The 20681-nt window shown below is 44.6% G+C and overlaps 1 long non-coding RNA gene across 1 annotated transcript in view; it reads right to left on the minus strand.

The window, feature by feature from the left end:
* The window catches only part of LOC115093164, a 64074-nt gene extending 46193 nt beyond the window's left edge, over positions 1-17881 (minus strand). Inside the window, exons 1-2 of the long non-coding RNA XR_003857196.1 lie at positions 17780-17881; positions 15499-15711 (exon numbers count right to left, since the gene is read on the minus strand). This is a non-coding gene — a long non-coding RNA (uncharacterized LOC115093164). The remainder of the gene's footprint in view (positions 1-15498; positions 15712-17779) is intronic.
* Positions 17882-20681: the final 2800 nt, after the last annotated feature.

A 20681-nucleotide genomic window follows, 5' to 3' on the forward strand; every position in this document is an offset into this window, starting at 1 on the left:
TATAGTATTATTACAATTATTATTTCTCCTGTGCATTCTGTATTCCTGCCCTTTTCTTGCTATTGTCATTACTATATATACAAAAATTGAAACCACACATCCTAATGGTATCAGCCCGTGGTTTCACATACACAATAAATAGAAGTCAATACCAAATCTTGCAGACCCTTGCAGGTTAACCTTGTAGACGAAAAGCAATATACAGTATATATTCAAGGCCACCTTCTGAGCTCAACCTTCTAAAAACAATCCCCAGACCAAAATTCTTCAGATGGTTGATTAAAATATTGTGATCTATAATATCAATAACCAAGCTCAAGTCAAAATAGTTTTAACTATGACCTAAATCCTATATCCAATAAATTTAGCAAGGGCAGCCATCACAGTTTCTGTGTTGTGATTTGGTCTGAAGCCAGATTGAGTTACCAAGCAAATCACCCTCTTCATATGCTTACTCACTTGATCAGCCACAGCTTGCTATCAGTTTTGATACATAAAATAAAGGAAGGAATATCTAACCAAGCACTTTTCTTAGTTAAGGATTAGAACTCGCCATCTTTCTGTCTCTCAGACATGAAGTTGGACACTTAGGCATTGTTTGTAACCTTTATTTACAATTACAAATTCAGCATTCAGAATTTGCTTTCAGTTAGATTCTCTAGAGTTCAATTTAATACTCTACTCTTGACTTAACACAGCAGGGTATTTTTAATAGGTAGTTAAAGACAATTCCAGGCAAATCTGGTTGCCCCACTGTAGAACTCAGCCTCTCTCTTTAATCTCTCCCCAGACAGCTTCCCAGCAGCTAGTTGTCCCTGCGTTCAAATATACAGAGATCCTACCAGTGTTATTTACTTTCAGTCCTCACGATATTGTTGCAGCCCTCCTCCTCTCTAATGAGTACATTTTCAAAAGGGTTACATGCAGAAAATTTGCATATATGCATGTAAGTAGCCTGTATTTGCATATATATGCTGTTTTATAAACATCAAAAGAACGCATATATTTTTGGTTTCAGGCAGATATTTACCTGCACAAAAAAAGGGGATGGTCTGGGGCATTCCTGGGTGGGGCCATGAAGTACACATAGAAGTTGCATTAGGCGATTAGAAATTAGTGTAATTGATGTCAGACTTGTCGGTGGTCTGCTATTTGTGGGTGGGAAGTCTGGGTGAACTATGAGAGTTCAAGGTGAAGTACTAGGAGGTTGACTGTGGAGATAAACTGGAAGAACTGGCGAAGGTATTAGCAAAGTGCTGATTTCAGCTATGTATGCATATTTTAAAAAATACCTGCCTCCTTGTATAATCAAGGTTTTGTGCATACATGGGGGGGAGGGGTTGCATGTAAAATATATGCATGTATATTTATAAAATAAGTAAAGTATATGCTTTCAATGCATTGCAAATATTCATGCAGACTGAAATATACACATTCAGAGCTGAACCACACTGCACAGGTTATAAAATACTAGAGTAATTCTCTGCATGTCCATTATTTACACATGCAAATCTAGTAACACAAACTGGTATGAAGGTTGTCCTCTAATTGCTTCTGACCATTTGGCACTCTGTTTTGTTTCCATTTTACTGTTCTTTCTATGTCTCTCCTGCTTTCTCTACCCTTTCATGCCAATTTTCCCTATCTCACTTCTTTGCTTCTTCCATCCATCACCACTTTACACCTCTCGGTCTTTTGCATCTCACAGAAACATAAAAACGAGATGGAAGAAAAAAGACTGTATGGCCTATCTATTCTACCCATCCAACTAATTCAGCTTGCAATTCCTATCACTCCCTCAGAGATCCCCTGTGTTTATCCCATGCTTTCTTGAATTCAGATTCTGTTCTCGTCTCCATCATCTCCAGTGGAGGCTGTTCCACGAATTCACGAGCCTCTCTGTAAAGAAAATTTCTTTTGATTACTCCTGAGTCTACCCACTTTCACCCTCATAATTGCATAGTAAAAAAAATATATAAAAAGATTTTAAAAAAAAGGACAGTTAAAAAGTGTCTTACATTATGGCACTGATGATTATATTTGAAGACTAGTAACTGTTGGTTACATTCAGAGCTTGCAACAATGTAATCAGCCCATTTCTATGAAGGTCCCTTATTAAATTTTAAATTTTGAATTATGGTGTGTGATTGATAATTTTCCAAGTTATCACATATAGGGGCGGATTTTAAAACCCCTGCGCACCGGCGCGCCTATTTTGCATAGGCCGCCGGCACGCGCAGTGCCCCGGGACGCACGTAAGTCCCGGGGCTTCCTGTCGGGAGCGTGGCGGGGGCGTGGTGGGATGACGCAGCATTTAGGGGGCGGGGTGGGGCGGGGCGTTTTGGGGTGGCAACGTGGGCGTGGTTTCGGCCCGGGGGCGTTCCAGGGGCGTGGCCGCGTCCTCCGGAACAGCCCCCGGGACCGGACCAAGGAGCGGGGCAGCCGGCCGATGCACGCAAAGTTACGCCTGCTGAAAGGTAAGGGGGGTTTAGATAGGGCCGGGCGGGTGGGTTAAGGAGGGGAAGGTGGGGGAGGGCGAAGGAAAGTTCCCTCCGAGGCCGCTCCGATTTTGGAGCGGCCTCGGAGGGAACAGGCAGCGCGCACTGGGCTCGGCGCGCGCAGGTTGCACAAATGTGCACCCCGTTGCACGCGCCGACCCCGGATTTTATAAGATACGCGTGGCTACGCACATATCTTATAAAATCCAGTGTACTTTTGTTTGCGCCTGGTGCGCGAACAAAAGTATGCGTTCGCGCAAGTATTTAAAATCTACCCCATATTGTGGACATCAGAATTGTGGCACTATAACACAGACAAAAATTTCTTTTGTTGGTTTTTTAATATTATTTTTTCACTCTTTTTTTGAACTTCTTTTTTTGAATAGGTTTTTGTGATCCATATAGATGGTAACTGGGTACTTAGCTCCTTCCAACATGTGTTGCCATTCCTCTAGGCTAGCTTGACTGCTAGCAATTCACGATCACAAATGTATAGTTCTCTTCTGGAAATAATTTTTTCGAGAAACAGGAACAACTCATGAGGGTGCCATTATGGTTGTGTTGCAGGAGGACAGTGACCCCCCAAAAGTAGATGCATCTACCTCCACAATGAATGGCTTGAATTGATCTGGGTGGTGTAGACACAGATCAAGGGTGAACTCCTCTATGAGATGCTTGAAAACTTGGATAGCGTCTGTGGTCCAGTTTTTCGTGTCAGAGACCTTCTTGGTTAGGGCTGTTAGTGGAGTTGGCAAGGAGGAGTAATCATGAATAAATTGCCTAAAGTAATTTGTGAACTGCAGGAAGTGCTGCAGCACCTTGAGGCACATATCTGGGCACTTCAGTATGGCCTTTAACTTGTATGGGTCCTTGGCGAGAGGTAAATATGTCCCAAGAAGGGAAACTTTTCCTGTTTGAAAGTTCATTCTCTAACTTGACATAGAGGTGGTGCTCATGACGTCTCTGGAGAACCTGTTTCACATGGCATCGATGCACCATCAAAGACTTAAAGAAAACTAGGATATCATCCAAGTAAATTACCACATGGGAGTAGAGAAGATCCTGGAAGATCTCATTAACCATAAATTGGATGGGTTGCACAACCTGAAGGGTATCACCAGATGTTCATAGTGTCCACTGCAGGTGTTAAAGGCAGTCTTCCATTCATCACCTTCTCTGATCCAATCAGGTTGTATGCGGCCTTAAGGTCTAGCCTGGTAAATATCTCTGTGCCCCAAAAGCGATCAAAGATCTCGGAGATCAAGGGAAGAGAATAGCGGTGTTGCGTCTGTCAGTCGCAGATGGCTGTGACCTCTCTGCCTCATCTCTCTTTTACTTTGCTCCTCTTCCTTCAGAAGGATGGCTGCCTCCACTACTGTTTGCCAAACCCCTGGGCGTCTCCAAGCCAGCATGGGCATCCCCGTCCACCATACTTCTTCCGGAGGCCTCCTAGGGCGCGTGCATGCATGCCGCCCATGTTCTTAAGCACGTCATGGTGGGAACCTTGGGGGCGGCCCCACTGCATGATGTGAGTACCTCCGGGTAGTTAAACCTCTGCTCCCCTCCAATACAACGAGTTAGCAAGGACTTTGGTTTGCTACTCTGACCACTTCTAAGCTGCTCGCTTGATTCCTCACTACCCTCTGGGGTATTTCGCCATCTACTGAAGCTCTAGGTACCCATTCCTCAGGGGCCCCTCACTTCTACTTGCCCTCCGGGGTTATTCAGCCTAACCATCAGGACACCCGCCCCTCGGGGGTCTTGTCTACTTTATTCCAGATACCCTCGGTGCTCCAAGGTACTCGCTCCTCGAGGGCCTATCCTGCTCTGGGTATCCTGCACCCCAGACCACGGGTCCTTCTCTTCACTCGACTACCAAAGGAAGCTATCATTGCTGCTACCCAGTGAGTACTACTACGCTCCAAGCTCTCCTTGCTCCACCCTTCAGGTTCACGGCCTATCCCGCACTGCGGAACACTACCGGATCTTGCTACATTTGGGTGACATCATCAACTACAGTACTACTGAGACTATCTGGAGCCTTACTGTGATATCACTGGACTACAGCACTGTCCGTCCTTGGACGAGTATCATTTTCACCACAGCAGTATAATAAAGCTTCCTTTTCCTCTGTGTCCATTTGCTATTGAGTCTAGCCTATTTTTGTGGTTCCCCACAGGGCCCCTCCCTGTGGGAGGAGTCATTGCCACTGCAACCAAGAGTCCACATTATGACACAAACACACAAGTGGTTCTTCTTTGTAATGGAGTTAAGACCACAATAGTCTATATGGTGATGTAACAGCCCATCCTTCTCTACAAAAAAAATCCAGCCCCAGCAGGTGATGAAGAGAAGAGACTGAACCCTCAATCCAAATTTTCTTTAATATATTTGGTCAAGCCTCTGTTTCAGGGGCAGAGGGTGGGTATACCCTGCTTCTGGGTGGGACCTTGCCAGGGACCAAGTCAATGGCACACTAATAGGATCAATGATACGGTCCCGCATAGGAGGCTTGTGAATAAAATGAGAAGTTTTGGAGTGGTGGCATGGATTACAAACTGGTTGATGGATAGAAGACAACAAGAGAGAAGAGTGCCACAAGGATCGGTGTTGGAACTGGTTCTGTTCAATATCTTTGTGAGCGGCATTGTGGAAGGCATAGAAGGTAAAGTTTGCCTATTTGCAGATGATACTAAGATCTGCAAAAAGTGGATATGCCGAAAGGAAATGGAAAGGAGAATAAGATGTGATTTAAGGAAGCTTGAACAGTTGTTGAAGATATGGCAGCTGGGATTCAATACCAAGAAGTGCAGAGTCATGCATCTGGGGTACGGTAATCCAAAAGAGCTGTATGTGATGGGGGGTGTAAGGCTGTTGTGCACGGAGCAAGAGAGGGACCTTGGGGTGATAGTGACTAGCGATCTGAAGACAGCAAAGCAACATGACAAGGCGATAGCTAAAGCCAGAAGAATGCTGGGCTGCATAGAGAGCGGAATAACCAATAAGAAAAAGGAGATAATAATCCCCTTGTACAGGTCCTTGGTGAGACCTCACCTGGAGTACTATGTTTAGTTCTGGAGACCGTATCTCAAAAGGTCAGAGACAGGAAGTAGGCGGTCCAGGGAAGATGACTCAGAACTAACATCAGGAAATATTTCTTCATAGAGAGGGTAGTGGAGGCCTGGAATGCCCTTCCAGAGGAGGTGATGAAGACAAAAACAGTGAAAGAATTCAAAGGGGCATGGGATAAACACTGTGGATCCCTAAAGGCTCCACAGGATGGAAATGAAGAAAAGAGTGCATAGGGTAATTTTCTGGTGTGGCGTTTACTACCCTTAACCAATAAGCCTTTATATTGTTGATACAATCCCATCATTGATCTCTGTTTCAATGGCAGGGGGAAAAGAGGAAAAGGGGAATTGTATTCAGGCAGAAACAAACAAGGACCCTGACTTTTACAGTCTGGGAAAACAAGCATGGGAGTAACTTGCTGATGTGGCTGTTAACCAATAAGCCTGATACTTTTGATGCAACTCCAACATTGCTCTCTGCTTCAACGGCAAGACGCAACAGGGATTTGGTCTCAGACAGAACCCAACAAGGACCCTGACTTTAAGATATTGGAAACTGATAAGTATGGAGGTGACCTGTATGACGTGGCAGATACTACCTTAAGCTTGCTGGGCAGATTGGATGGACCATTTGGTCTTTTTCAGCCATCATTTCTATGTTTCTGTGTAGGACTTCTATCTACTGTTTGCTGAACACATCTGCAGGCTCTGTGTATTATGGTGGTAGATCCAGAAGGTCAGAGGTTACTGTCTGAGCCAAGGACATCACAGGCAACACATTGGCAAGGCATCACTTATGACAGCGAGAGCTCCATTTAGCAATCTGTAATGTGGCCCAAACAATGTGGGGCTGATGTAGTATGAACCATGGTAGGCCCAAGATGAGTGCATTGACTGCTTTGGATAACACATAGAGACTGATTTGCTCCCCTAGCAGAATCCCTGTTTGCATGGTGAGGGGTATGGTGGCTTTCCACCATACCCCTCTGTCCAGGCAAACGTTCTCTGTATATGGATACAATTAAGAGTGAAGCATTCAAAGGGACTGTTGATAACTGTTGGACCTCATGGATGAAGCTACCCCCAGCACCGGTACCTGAAAGGTAAGATTGTCTATATGAATATCCCCAAGACAGAGACGAACTGGTACTATCAGTTGTGGGGAGGTGCAAGAATGACCTAGGATAGCCTTTCCGACCAAGCCTAGGTCCTTGATTTTCCCAGGTAATTCAGACAGAGACTTTTGAAGTGCATGATTTTCTTCTGCAGTTTAAAGCAGTCAATCAGTATGGCCTCTACTGGTGCCAGACCCAGCTCAGGAAGTAAACAGGAAGTCACTAGTTGCTGGAAATTTGGGGTGAAATGGATGGGACAGTAGGCTAAGCCCCTTTCCTGGGCCTGTTCTTGGAACTATAGGTCTAGCTGGATGGCTAGGTTGATTAGGTCCTTCAACATCTCCAGCAGATCAATGGCAGTCAGCTCATCCTAAATGCGCTCTGAGAGCCCTTGCCTGAAGATTGCTGTCAGACTGTCACTGCCCCACTGAAGTTCAGAGGCCTGGGTGCACTGTGTACTCCCCCACAGACCGGGAACCTTGCCTGATCTACAGGAGTTTTGACACCTTAGAAGCCATGCAACCAGGCTCATCAAAGACCTCCCAGAATTCTTGCAAGAAGCAATTCAGGTCTCCCAGGAGTAGATCATCTCTTTCCCAGAGAGGTGAGGCCCAGACCTGGGTGGAGGTACATGGCAAGAAGAGAATATAAGTCACCTTGACTTCATCAGAGGGGAGCAAAGATGACTGTAATTTGAACTGCATCCCACATTGATTTAGGAAGCATCTACATTCCACTGGATCTCTATCGAACCTGGGTGGCAGAGGTAAGTGAAAGGTGGCATAGTAGGCCATATCACGGGTGCTAGAGCAGAAACCGATGCGGTCCAGGCAGCCATACCTTGGAGGTACCTGGAATTATTTGGAATTCAGCTGGTCCTGCTGCTGCTGAAGCTGATGCACTAGCCTAACAACAGCTTTGATCTGAGGCGAGTCCGCTGAGCTCATGGCCTCAGCAAATTGTGAAGGGTGGCATGAGTGTGAGTCCTCTGTGTTGCAGCATAGTTGATACAGCCTCATAGCTGAATCAACAAGGCTTATCCTGGCAGCTGGCAAACGCACCTTATAGCGGGACAGTCTCAAGCTTTATCTATACCAGTCACCTCACCAGCAGGTTGATCCCTTGGGTTCTGGCAGCCGGCAGGAATTAGGTGGGTCCCTAGGGTAGTGAATAGAGCAAAAGTCCAATAGCGCACCATGGTCAGAGCAGGCAGCAGGCTAAGGAAGTCAGAGACAGGCAAGTAGTCAGGTCTATGTGGCAGGCAATCGTGGTCAGGTCCAAACAAGAAGTCAAAATCCGGAAGTCAGGACAAGGGTAGACAAAGTCACACAGAAGACACTGTATGAGATGGACAAGACAAGATAAGGTTGGACGAGACAAGACTAGAGGCAAGGCTAGACAAGGCAAGGCTGGGCAAGGATCAGGAACCAGGAACTTGAAGGCAATGCACACTGCTAAGGCAGGAGACCCATTGCTGAGGCAAGGTAATGCTGTGAAGCCCTTGCTTAAATAGGCTGGTCGGCCTGATGTCATAAGAGGGTGCTGCTACATAATGTGTGCATATGCGGGAGCACACATTTTAATGCTTTCCATATGTTGGAAAGCACACATTTTAATGCTTTCCATATGTTGGAAAGCATTAAAAAAAAAAATCTATTCTTCCCAAGTTTAAATATCTCCAGCTAAAAAGTTCTTACTAGGAAAAGAAGTGTTGGAAAAAGTAAACAGAAAGTTCAAAAATTTTGAACAGCTACTTACAGAAAGGAAAAAAATGAAGGGGGTTAATCTCCATAATATATAACATTCTGCTCCAGGATAGAAATGCACTGCCAGATGGGATGATACAAGCCGGAGAGAAAGATATCAAATAGAAAATTTCCACGAACAAGTGAAAACACATATGGCAAAACATTTCAAAGGGCAGCCAAAATCCAGAAGAATAGATTCAATATATTATTCACATGGTACCTTACCACAGACTGTCTTCACAGATTATATCTCAAAATGTCAAATGATTGTTGGCAAGTGTAATGATAAGGGGGCATTTTTTCACAGATGGTGGGAATGCCCTGTTTTTATCAAATGCTGGAAATAAGTGATTTATTGGATTTATGATATCACTAAAGAAACTCTGCCTAGTTAAAAACATAAGAACATAAGACATGCCATAATGGGACAGACAAAGGATCCATCAAGTCCAGCATCCTGTCTCCAACAGTGACCAATCCAAGTCACAAGTACCTACTGGCAAGTATCCAAACATTAGATAGATCCCAAGTTACTATTCCTTATTGATTAATAGCACTTTATGGACTTCTCCCCTAGGAACTTATCCAAACCTTTTTAAAACCCAGTTACATTAACTGCCATAACCGCATCCTCTGGCAATGAATTCCAGAGCTTAATTATGCGTTGAGTGAAAAAGAATTTTCTCTGATTTGTTTTAAATGATCTACTTGCTAACTTCATGGAGTGCCCCGTAATCCTTCTATTATCTGAGAGAGTAAATAACCAATTTATGTTTACCCGTTCAAGTCCTTTCATGATGTTGTAGACTTCTATCATATCCTCCCTCACTCATCTCTTCTCCAAACTGAACAGCCCTAACTTCTTTAGACTTTCCTCATGCGGCAGCCATTCCATGCCCCTTATCATTTTGGTCGCCCTTCTCTGTATTTTCTCCAGTGCAACTACATCTTTTTTGAGATGCAGCGACCAGAACTGCACTCAGTATTCAAGGTGTGGTCTAAGCATTGAGCAATACAGAGGCATTATGACACCCACCATTTTATTTGTCATTCCCTTCCTAATAATCCCTAATATTCTGTTTGCTTTTTTGACTGCCACAGCACATTGAGTCAACAATTTCAATGTGGTATCCACAATGATGCCTTGCTCTCTCTTCCTGGGTAGTAACTCCTAATATGGATTGGAACATAACATCATGTAACTATAGCAAGGGTTATTTTTCCCTATATGCATCATCTTGCACTTATTCACATTAAATTTCATCTGCTATTTGGACATCCAAACTTCCAGCCCCTCACAAGGTTCTCCAGCAGTTTATCAATAAGGAATAGTATCTTGGGATTTATTTAATGTTTGGGTACTTGCCAGGTACTTGTGACTTGGATTGCATAATTATGTGTCATCCCCATATTTCATCACCTCACTCCTTTCCAGATTATTTATAAAAATATTAAAAGCACAGGTCCAAGTAAAGATCCCTAAGGCACTTCAGTGTTAACCTTTTTCCACTGTGAAAACAGACCATTTAATCCTTCTCCTACTGTTACGGTCCCGGTCACGACCGGGGCCTTACCTTCCCTTCCTGGGCCTAATCGGCGCAAATGTCGGCGGCGTTCCCGTGGAGGCCTCCGCGGGAACGCCCTTTCTCTAGATGCGCGCACGCGCAGGAAGGGGCCTGAAATAGCCCGCTTCCCGCCGCGCGACGCTCCGCCCTCTTCAAGGACGTCAGACGCCGTGGGGGATTTAACCCCGGTGTCTGCTCCTACTCGGGGCCTTGCATCCGGGTTCCACCGTGGTCCCTAGTTGCTCCAGGCCCCGAGGTGTTCTACAGTGCCTGCCTGCCTGCCTGCCTTTTACGGTGCCTGCCTGCCTGCCTGCCTGGTACAGTGCCTGCCTGCCTGCTACAGTTCCTGCCTTCTTGCTACAGTGTTCAGGCCCCTGCGGGCCCCTCCCGGGAAGGCTCCGGTCTCCGCCACAGTTCCTTCTACAGCTTCCGAGTCTTGCTACAGTCCCTGCCTGGTTCCAGTACCTGTCTTGCTTCAGTTCCAGTCCGGTTCCAGTACCGGTCTTGCTTCAGCTCCAGTCCGGTGCCCGTACCTGTCTTTCTTCAGCTCCAGTCCGGTTCCAGTACCGGTCTTGCTTCAGCTCCAGTCCAGTGCCAGTATCAGTCTTGCTTCAGCTCCAGTCCGGTGCCCGTACCTGTCTTGCTTCAGCTCCAGTCCGGTTCCAGTACCGGTCTTGCTTCAGCTCCAGTCCGGTCCCATTACCTGTCTTGCTTCAGTTCCAGTCCGGTGCCAGTACTCGCTTTACCTGACCTGATCCACTACCCGCCTAAGTCCCAGCGGTCGGGCCCCTACGGACTTCTCCTGGGGGGGCTTCAGCTTCCAAGGGTGAAGTTACCTAAGTCCCAGCAGTTGGGCTATTACGGGCTCCTCCCAGGGGAGCACCAGCTTCCAGGGTGAAGAGCATCGTCTACGTCCTGCTAGAAATCCGCCTCCCGACCTGCTCATATCGAGAGACATTAGAACCCCTTATCCCAGTTTCTTGCAGGTCGGCCCAAGGGTCCACTAAAACAGCTTCTTCACAACACCTACAGGAAACATTTAACCAGTTTGCAATCCACAAAAGTACATTGCCTCCTATCCCATGACTTTTTAGTTTTCTTAGAAGCATCTCATGAGGGACTTTGTTGAACGCCTTCTGAAAATCCAAATACACTACATCTACTGGTTCACCTTTGTCCACATGTTTATTCACCCCTTCAAAAAAATGTAGATTTATGAGGAAAGTCTTCCCTTGGGTAAATCCATGCTGGCTGTGTCCCATTAAACCATTTCTATCTAAATGTTCAGTGATTTTATTCTTTATAACAGTTTCTATGATTTTACCCAGCACTGAAATCAGGCTCACCAGTCTATAATTTCCTGAATCACCCCTGGAGCCCTTTTTAAATATTGGGATTACATTGGTCACCTTCCAGTCTTCAGGTACAATGGATGATTTTAATGATAGGTTACAAATTAATTGTAATAGGTCTGAAATTTCATTTTTTTAGTTCTTTCAGAACCCTGAGGTGTATAACCATCTGGTCCAGGTGATTTAGTATTTAGTTTGTCAATCTGGCCGACTATATCTTCCAAGTTCACCATGATTTGGTTCAGTTCATCTGAATCATCACCCTTGAAAACCGCCTCCGGAACAGGTATCTCCCCAACATTCTCTACATAAACACCGAAGCAAACAATTTGTTTAGTCTTTCCATGATGGCCTTTTCTTCTTTAAGTGTTCCTTTACCCTCTCTATCATCTAACGGTCCAACTGACTCCCTCATTGGCTTTCTGCTTCGGATATATTTTTTAAAGTTTTTATTATGAGTTTTTGCCTCTATGGCCAACTTCTTTTCAGATTTTCTTTTAGCCTGTCTTATCAATGTCTTACATTTAATTTGCCAATGCTTATGTTTTATCTTATTTTATTCTGATGGATCCTTCTTCTAATTTTTGAATGAATATCTTTTGGCTAAAATAGCTTCCTGCACCTTGCTTTTTAACGTTGCTGGCAATCGTTTGGCCTTCCTTCCACCTTTCTTAATTCATGGAATACATCTGGATTAACCTTCTAGATGGTATTTTTTAAACAATGTCCATGCCTGTTGCACACTCTTAATTTTTGTAGCTGCACCTTTCAGGGTTTGTTTTTTTTAACTATTTTCCTCATTTTATCAATGTTTCTCTTTTGAATGTTTAGTGCTAGAGCCGTGGATTTACTTACTGTCCCCCTTCCAGTCATTAATTCAAATTTGATCATATTATAATATGATCACTTTTGCCAAGCAGTCCCACCACCGCTCTCACCAAATCCTTTGCCCCCTGAGAATTAGATCTGAAATTGATCCCTCTCTCATTGGTTCCTGAAACAATTGTTCCATAAAGCTGTCATTTATTCCATCCAGGAACTATCTCTCTAGCATGTCCTGATAATACTTTTACCCAGTCAATATTGGGGTAACTGAAATCTCCCATTATTATTGCGCTACTAATTTGGTTAGCTTCCCTAATTTCTCTTACCATTTCACTGTCCATCTAATCATTTTGGCCAAGTGGATGGTAGTTTACTCCTGTCGCTATACTCTACCTCAACACACAAGGGATTTCTACCCATAAAGATTCAATTGGACATTTAGTCTTTTGCAGGATCTTTAACCTGTTGAGCTCTATGTCATCCTAGACATAAAGTGCCACTCCGCCACCAAATTGCCACTCTCTATCATTATGATATAATTTGTACCCTGGTAGAGTGCTGTCCCATTAGTTATCCTCCTTCTACCATGTCTCTGAGATGCCAATTAAGTCTATGTCATCATTCATTGCTATACAGTCTAAGTCTTCCATCTTACTTCTTAGACTTCTGAAATTTTAATGCAAACATTTCAAAGTGTGTTTTTTGTTTGTATTAATATTCTGCTTTTCAGTAAACAGGGATAATTTGGAATCTTTTAGCTCAAGTGATTCTTTACTTATAAGCACACAGACTACTTTTCTTATTATTGGAACCTCTCTGTTGGGATGCCCTAACTCTAATCATTCATTATTATCCTTCGAAGATACTTCCCTCTGAACCATGCACTGCTGAGCAACTATCAGCTTTTCTCTTTGTTCTGCTTTAAAAGCTGCTCTATCTCCTTTTTAAAGGACAGTGCCAGCAGCCTGGTTCCACATTACCCCTACTCTCATCTCACTACACTGGCTCCCAATAAAATACCGGATAGAATTCAAAGTGCTAACAATTCTGCATAAACTAATCACAGGACATCAAACCAACTGGCTAAGCAAATAGATAGAAATCCACACTCCAAAACGGAACCTGCGCTCGATGAATAAAGGCCTCCTCAAAATACCCCATGCCAGAACTACACAATTGAACACAACCCGTGAGAGAGCCATCTCCATCGCCAGCTCCACACTATGGAACTCACTACCAACCGAAATAAGAATGCAACCAAACATCAAAACCTTCAAAAAAGATTTGAAAACCTGGCTTTTCACCAGAGCCTACTCAAACTCAATCAATCTACCACACGACCAAACACCTACACAACCCAGCATCATGAAGATTTCTCCATCCCTTGATCAACAAAAATGCACCATGAAGAATTCTCCATCTCTCAACTAACAAAAACAACGTTCACCTTTTGAATCTCTAAGACACAGTGAAACTAATCTCATATCGTAAATCTAGCAACCTATTATGTATTTCCTGGAACCCTGAAACCCTGCTGTTACAGACCTAACTGTATCACCCACCCAACCGATACACCCACCCTTCCACCTTAATTATCAACCCCATCCTATGCCTTTATTAGAACACACTATATGTGATAATTAACCCACAAATCCCAAGACAATAAGCTATGATGATGTTTTATATAACCTTTGTTTTTCCCGATTACTGTAAACCGTTCTGATGGTGAAACCGAATGACGGTATACAAAACACCTTAAATAAATAAATAGATAAATAAATAAATGGTTAAGGTGGAGCCCATCCTTCATAAAAGACTCCCCTTTCTCCAAAAGATTCCCCAGTTCCTTACAAAACTGAATCCCTCTTCCTTGCACCATCATCTCATAGACACATTGAGACAGGAGCTTGCCTGCCTCTGGGGACCTGCGCATGGAATAGGGAGTATTTTATAGAATGCTACCTTGGAGGCTCTGGATTTCAGCTTTCTACCTAAGGGGCCGAAGCAATACAGTACACTCAGCCAAGCGCACTGTATAACCCGCAGTCGGACGCAAGTTGAATAGGCGCTAATCAATCCCCTAATGCAATAAGGGGATTCACGCATATTCAACTTGCGTCCAATGCGGAGTGAATCTAATAGCGCTCATCACATGCAAATGCATGTGAATGAGGCTATTAAGCATTCACTCCGATGCAAAAAAAAAATGTGCGTCTCAGACGCACATTTAGCGATCAGCTATTAATGCCTGCCTGGAGCAGGCGTTAATAGCTGAGCGCATTTAAAACAAGAACAGAAACGCAGAAAAAAACTGCTTTTCTGTACTTTCTCCTACTTAATATCGTTGCGATATTAAGTAGGAGGAAAAACTTAAAGAAAAAAGTTTAAAAAACAAACAAACACTTGACAGTCGGGTGCAGGAAACGGATGTTCAACTGACAAGCATCCATTTCCTGAACCCTCGGCATCAGTTTTCCTAACCGGTGGATGGCCAAGTTAGGAAAACTGACGCCGTTAAACTCGGCATCAGGTTTCCTAACTGGCAGACGGCAGAGTTAGGAAAACCGATCGGGTTCTCGTTAGCAAGGAGGCGCTAGGGTTGACCCTAGCATCTCCTTGCTAACGCGACCCCCTAATTTAAATATTGCATGGCGTCCCCCTTGGGGGTGCCTGGAGCGTGTTAAGAAAGCGGGCACCGACTGTTCAGTGCCTGCTTTCTACGCACATTTATTGCATCGGCCCCTAAGAGCCTAAATTTGGCTTCTAGAACCTCCCTCTCACATTTTCCTATGTTGTTGGTGCCCACATGTACTATGACTGCCGGCTTCTCCCCAGCAGTGTCTAAAATCCTATCTAGGTGATGCATGAGGTCCCCCACCTTCGCACCAGGTAGGCAAGTTACCAGGCGATCCTCACACCCACCAGCCACCCAGCTACCTACATTCCTAATAATCAAATCACCAACTATGACAGCCAATCTAACCCTTCTCTCCTGGGTAGTAATTCAGGAGTGGCTAAATCTGGTCCTCAAAAGCTACAAATAAGTCAGGTTTTCAGGATCTCCACAATAAATATGCATGAAATAGATTTGTACACAATGGAGACAGTGCATGCAAATCTATCTCATGCATATTCATTGTGGCGATCTTGAAAACCAGGCCTATTTGTGAATCTCAAAGACTGGAGATAGCCACCCATGCCCAGTTATCCTGTTAGTATGCCTGAAGAATATCCTACTGGTAAGAGAATGTCCCTGATTACATACTTATTAGTTGTGGTGAAATGGATACTTGCAAAATTTTGGAAGTCTGCTCTATAACTTACGAGTGCTGGAGTTGCTCCATCTGATGTGGCATGGGGTTTCCCTGCTATCAGCAGTTACTAGCACTCCGGTCCTCTGGCTCTTCTATTGGTGGTGAGGTCTGGAAAACCCAGTCAGCCTTTCTCTCATGGTCATGTACATCATCTTCCGCTTCCAGTGTCAGGGCCTGGGAAACTCTACCAGCTTTTCTGATGCTGCTGCTGCTACTGCTAGACCTGAAAGGTAAAACCCCCTTCCCCCATGAACAAACATATTCTTCTGCGGGCCAGATCTGGCCACAGGAAATAGATGTATAACAGGTCAGAAAACCAAGCTCCTGGGCTATAGTTTGTGGACTCCTACAGTATGGTATACATTTCCCATGGAAAAGCTGATATATCTCAACAAAGAAATTCTTTCAGATTACATCCCAGTGTGAAAGTTGTTTCTAGCGTATGTGGAAGAACATCCAGACTCAAATTATAAATTGGCAGATTTAGCCTACTTTTGTGTCTGGAGAAAATGTTTAGTGCATAGGCCCCTTCGCTTGTGCTGAAGCAGTGAAACATATGCTCAGTAAAATGGGAAATCGAAATTAAGAACAGAGATGTTTTATTTTCTTTCCAGGTTTTATATTCTTTATTGTGATTCCCACAATAAACTTTATTTACGATACAGAAAAATACAGAAAAAAAGGCTGCTTATCTTTGCAGACCATATAGCAATTCAAAGTCCTTAAAAAATAAGTGGTATACCTGTACGAAGGCTTCCTGCCTTCTGCCTGGGGTCTCCCTAATTCTTCTGGGTCCTGTTTTTTATCCCTTGGTTAAAGCACCACCCTGGGATCATAATCCCTTGCTAAGATGGCTCTTAAGGAAGACTGGGCCAAATTCCCTGGGACAGGAATGTTTCCTTCCTTCTGAACAGGGGAAAGGCTGACTTGTCATTTCCCCCTTCTGCCAAGGCCTTATCCCCATCAGTTTCTACCGCTTGTAACTGATTGCAGTTCTTCTTTCTCCGTTTCCTTCAGGGCTTCGTCACCTTTGATTGCTTCTTGTATAAATTCAAACTTTTGCCTGGGTGACTCTCCCAAAAACCCAATTCATTACAGTCTGAGATCTTTTGACTAGATATGAGGTTACCTCAGAGTGTCTCAAACTGTGGGAAGTCCCAACCAAGTACCACAGAATATGGGAGCAGAGGCAGTACACCAACGTCTATACAGCCCTGACCAGCTGAGGTTGTCAGTACACCCTGGCCTGTAAGGCGGACTTCAGGATCAATACTGAATGCTGCCGTACCCACCGCAACATGGGTGGGGTTAAGTCCTCTACAAATTGCTCTACTAGGACGATATTGGCTACTTTTGGATTCATTTTCCCTTCTGGTTGTAGCCACTTTCACTCTATGTCCTTTAATCATTAGAATAGAATTTGGAGACTTTTCCTGGAGTGGAGATTCCCTCACTGGAACCAAAGCCAATATGGCTCCAGGGTTACAGCCTGCTCTCTCCAGTATGGTGGCCTTAATGTCTGCATAGTTAGCCCTTCCATTAGGCTTTGCTGTCTGACAGCAAATTCCCCAAGTAAGTGGTCCAAGAGGATTTGGGCCACTCTGCTAGCTAAGCAGTCATTTCAAAGTTTACCAAAAAAGATTCTAGATTTCCCCCAGAGCCATCTTACTATCATTGCAATCACTGGAGTATGGCAGGTGGTGATAGCTTGAAGGCCTTCTGTAAAGGCAGTGTTTGTCTGGGTTACATTTTCCTGTACAGTAATCAGGGAAACCTGTAGGACACTCAAGCTTTCTAGGATGCATTGTTGCTGACCTCCTGGGCTTGCAAACTAGCCTGTAACTGCTGTTGTCCCTCAGCAAATTTCTGTATTACTCACTCCATCTCTTTTGCTTATCAAATTGTGCTTCTCCCGGGGAAGGAGAGAGAGAAAGAAAACAAAACAAAAAAAACCTTCTGGCTTGTCCAGCCGTTACTAACTGAATATTCACGGCTGCTTCAGGCGGGGCTAGCCACCTTGGCCTGCTATAAGACACTTCTGGGCTGTCCCTGCAGTCAGGCCCCAGGAAAAGAAAAAAAAATCCTATGGGGTTTTTTTCAGTGGTTGTAGGTTCCTGTCTGTGTTTCCCGCTTAGATCAGGATGGTCCCACTGCTGCCACCATATATGTTAACAGGGAACAGCCAAGGCTTGGGAAACAGCCAGAAGGACACATTGAGGCAGACTCTGGCTGGTTCCCACACTCAAACTTTATTTACAAAACATAAAAATATAGAACAAAAGGCTGCTTACCTTTGCAGACCTTATAGCAATTCAAAGTTCTTAAATATAACTGGTATGTCTGTACAATGGTTTCCTGCTTTCTCCCTGGGGTCTCCCTAACCCTTCTGGGCCCTAACTTATCCCCTGGTTAACACACGTCCCTGGGACAATAATCCCTTGCTAAACTGGTTCTTAAGGAGGACTGGGCCAGATAGCCATGACTGGTCCTTTAAGGTGTTCTGGGGGAGTTTTCTATATATTTCCTCACAAGCATCTAAAAATGTAACCTTCTTGACATGTGCTGATGATATATTTACCCACCTAATTGAAATCTCCCATTATTATTGTGGTTCCAGTTTTAGTTTTCAGCTTAATTTCTTCTGGTATTTCAGTCTATTCCATTATCCTGGTCAGGTGGATAATAGTAGACCTCCACTGCTACATCTATCCCAACACACATGGATTTTCTATCCATGAGATTGCAAAGTTCAATTTGTTTTCTGCAGAATATGTATCCTACTTGTCTCTGCACATCCTTAACATATAGCACCATCCCATCACTATTTCAATCTGCTCTATAGTTCTTATATATTTTGTACCCTAGCATCACTGTTCTATCTGCACACAGATCATGAACCCCATGCACATGGCAAAACATAGCATGCACATGAAATCCGAGTTTTACAGTATTTGCATTATACTGGTTCATAGCACTCTAATTTGAACCCACCTTATAAAAAGTTGTGCAAAAGAAAATTTTTGCACACAGAGCCTTTCAAAATTTAGAGGGAACATTGCCTGATATCACCCTGTTCCATTGGCTGCCCTCTTTCCACTGGGTCTCTGAGATGCCTATTATGTCTACACTTAATGCCATCCACTCTATCTGTCCAATCCAACTAAAAATGGATATATTTCTGGAACATGGTTTAATATGAATAGTTCTATGAATTTTTTAAGCGAAGTATTATTTTTTTGTTTGGGTGTTCATTTTGTATTTTGTGTCTTTATTTAAATTCACCTGAGTGAGCTGGACTTTTTTCCCATCCTTTCTATGAGGATACATTCTTAGAGTTCAGCCATGAGGCTGTGTTACTGCCCAGGGTCTTATATGGCTTGAAGGATTTGGCAGCTGGCTGCAGCTCCTCCAGCATCAGGAATTTGACCATGCCTGCTTTTCCTTCATGAGCTATGGTCTTGGTAATTCCCTCCAGGAATCTGTTAGCTTCTGACTATTTGGGAGAGTAGATGTCCTTGTAAAGGTCTGTAGTGACCTACATGAAATGCTCTTTCTCATCCTTCAATGTTCTATTTTTGCCTTGCATCTCAGGGAATACATGCCATTTGAAGTTTTTTTGAAGAAGAAGAAATTCCTTTTATCAACCCTCTCCAAGACCAGAAGACAGCTTTTCTGGATTCTTCTTTAAAATTCTTTTTCAGGCTCTTCTTGTTTCTTCCTGATTCTCATCCATATTCCATTCATGCTGATGAAGTTCCAGCAGCTTTTCCAGTTTGTGTTCCAAAGCTATCAACCTCACTCATATGCTGACCATTCTTCTCCGAAGAGAAGATGCAAAACCCATACCTTCCCCAACTCCTATCAGTTTGCAGTGACTGTGGTGGGTGAGTTGGATACTGTTCTAGCTAGTCAACTAGTGCCCTCATCATCATTGCTGCTTCCAATATGTTATCTTCTATGGTGGTAAGGATAGCCATTTTTGTAGTTTCTATTTTGGCCATTCAAGGATCCACAGATTCCTCCTAGTTTCTTGGGTGTGGGATCCTCACTGATGCTCAGATTCTTTTCTTTGGTCCTCTGTGAGTTTCTATGGTCCTTGTTGCGCTGATGGTGGACCCTTGGCCCGCGGTGGGGTTGGCACTATCCGCAGGGCAAGCCCTATGGGTCACCACTGTCGAGTGGTGGAGCAGGCTAGGAGACGGAGGCTGATTAGAGCTTCGCCAATACCAGCCCACATTCCCCTAAGGTTGAGCCCTCAGGTGCTGGGGACTTAGGCGGGCCTCCATGAGATGACTCCCAGTTGATGTAGACAAGGGTACGCCAGAAACCAGCAGAGGTATTAGAAGGCCAAGGACGGTCCGGATGAGGCAGGGTTTCAAAGACTCAGACGCCAACAGGAACAAAGGAGTACAGGGGGCATCCAGGTAAAGATAGGCTGAAGCCTGAGAGGCCAGGTTCATAGGAGACAAGGAGTGTCCAAGGCAAACTGGAGTCAGGGCAGGCGGCAGGAAGGAGCAGTACCAGGAGCAGAGCAAAGGTCAGAGCCAGGAGATAGGTCAGACGTGGTCCAGACGATGCGGAGATCAATACCAGAGAATCAGTCCAAGTGTAGTCCAGGCAATGCAGGGGTCAATACCAGAGAATCAGTCCGAGGAACGAGGAGCAAACAAGGGAACATGCAGGGACAGGATCCAGGAACGATGACAGGAATGGAAGACAGGAACGACGACAGGAACAGGAACAGGAACCAGGAACAAGCAACTAGTACACGGGCAATCGTGGAAACCTGTTGTCAAGGTAGGGAACAAGTGGCTGGGCCTGCCTTTTATACAGAAGCCCATTGATGTCATCATCCGGGCCGCGAGCTACTTTCCTGCTGCGGCCCCTTTAAAAGAGCGCAATTTGCGTGTGCACGCGCCAAAACCAGAGCCCAGAGGAAGGAGGGCAGTGGCGTCACTCTGCGGCACGCAGCAGTCAGAAGTGGAAGAGGTGGCTGCAGGCGCTCGGGGACGGAGGCAGCTGCCCACTGCCATGAGTGAAGGTGAACCGGAGCTGGCAGCTGAGCTCCCGGGGTGAATAGTCCTGGTTGTGGGCCTTGCAAGGCGTGACACGTAACAGTCCTCAATGGGTTTCTCTGATCAATAGCACTGAGGAAGTTTCTGTGGTGTCATTCTTCTGTGTGATCACATTCAG

Source organism: Rhinatrema bivittatum, chromosome 1 (assembly GCF_901001135.1).
Source record: "Rhinatrema bivittatum chromosome 1, aRhiBiv1.1, whole genome shotgun sequence".
NCBI lineage: Eukaryota > Metazoa > Chordata > Amphibia > Gymnophiona > Rhinatrematidae > Rhinatrema > Rhinatrema bivittatum.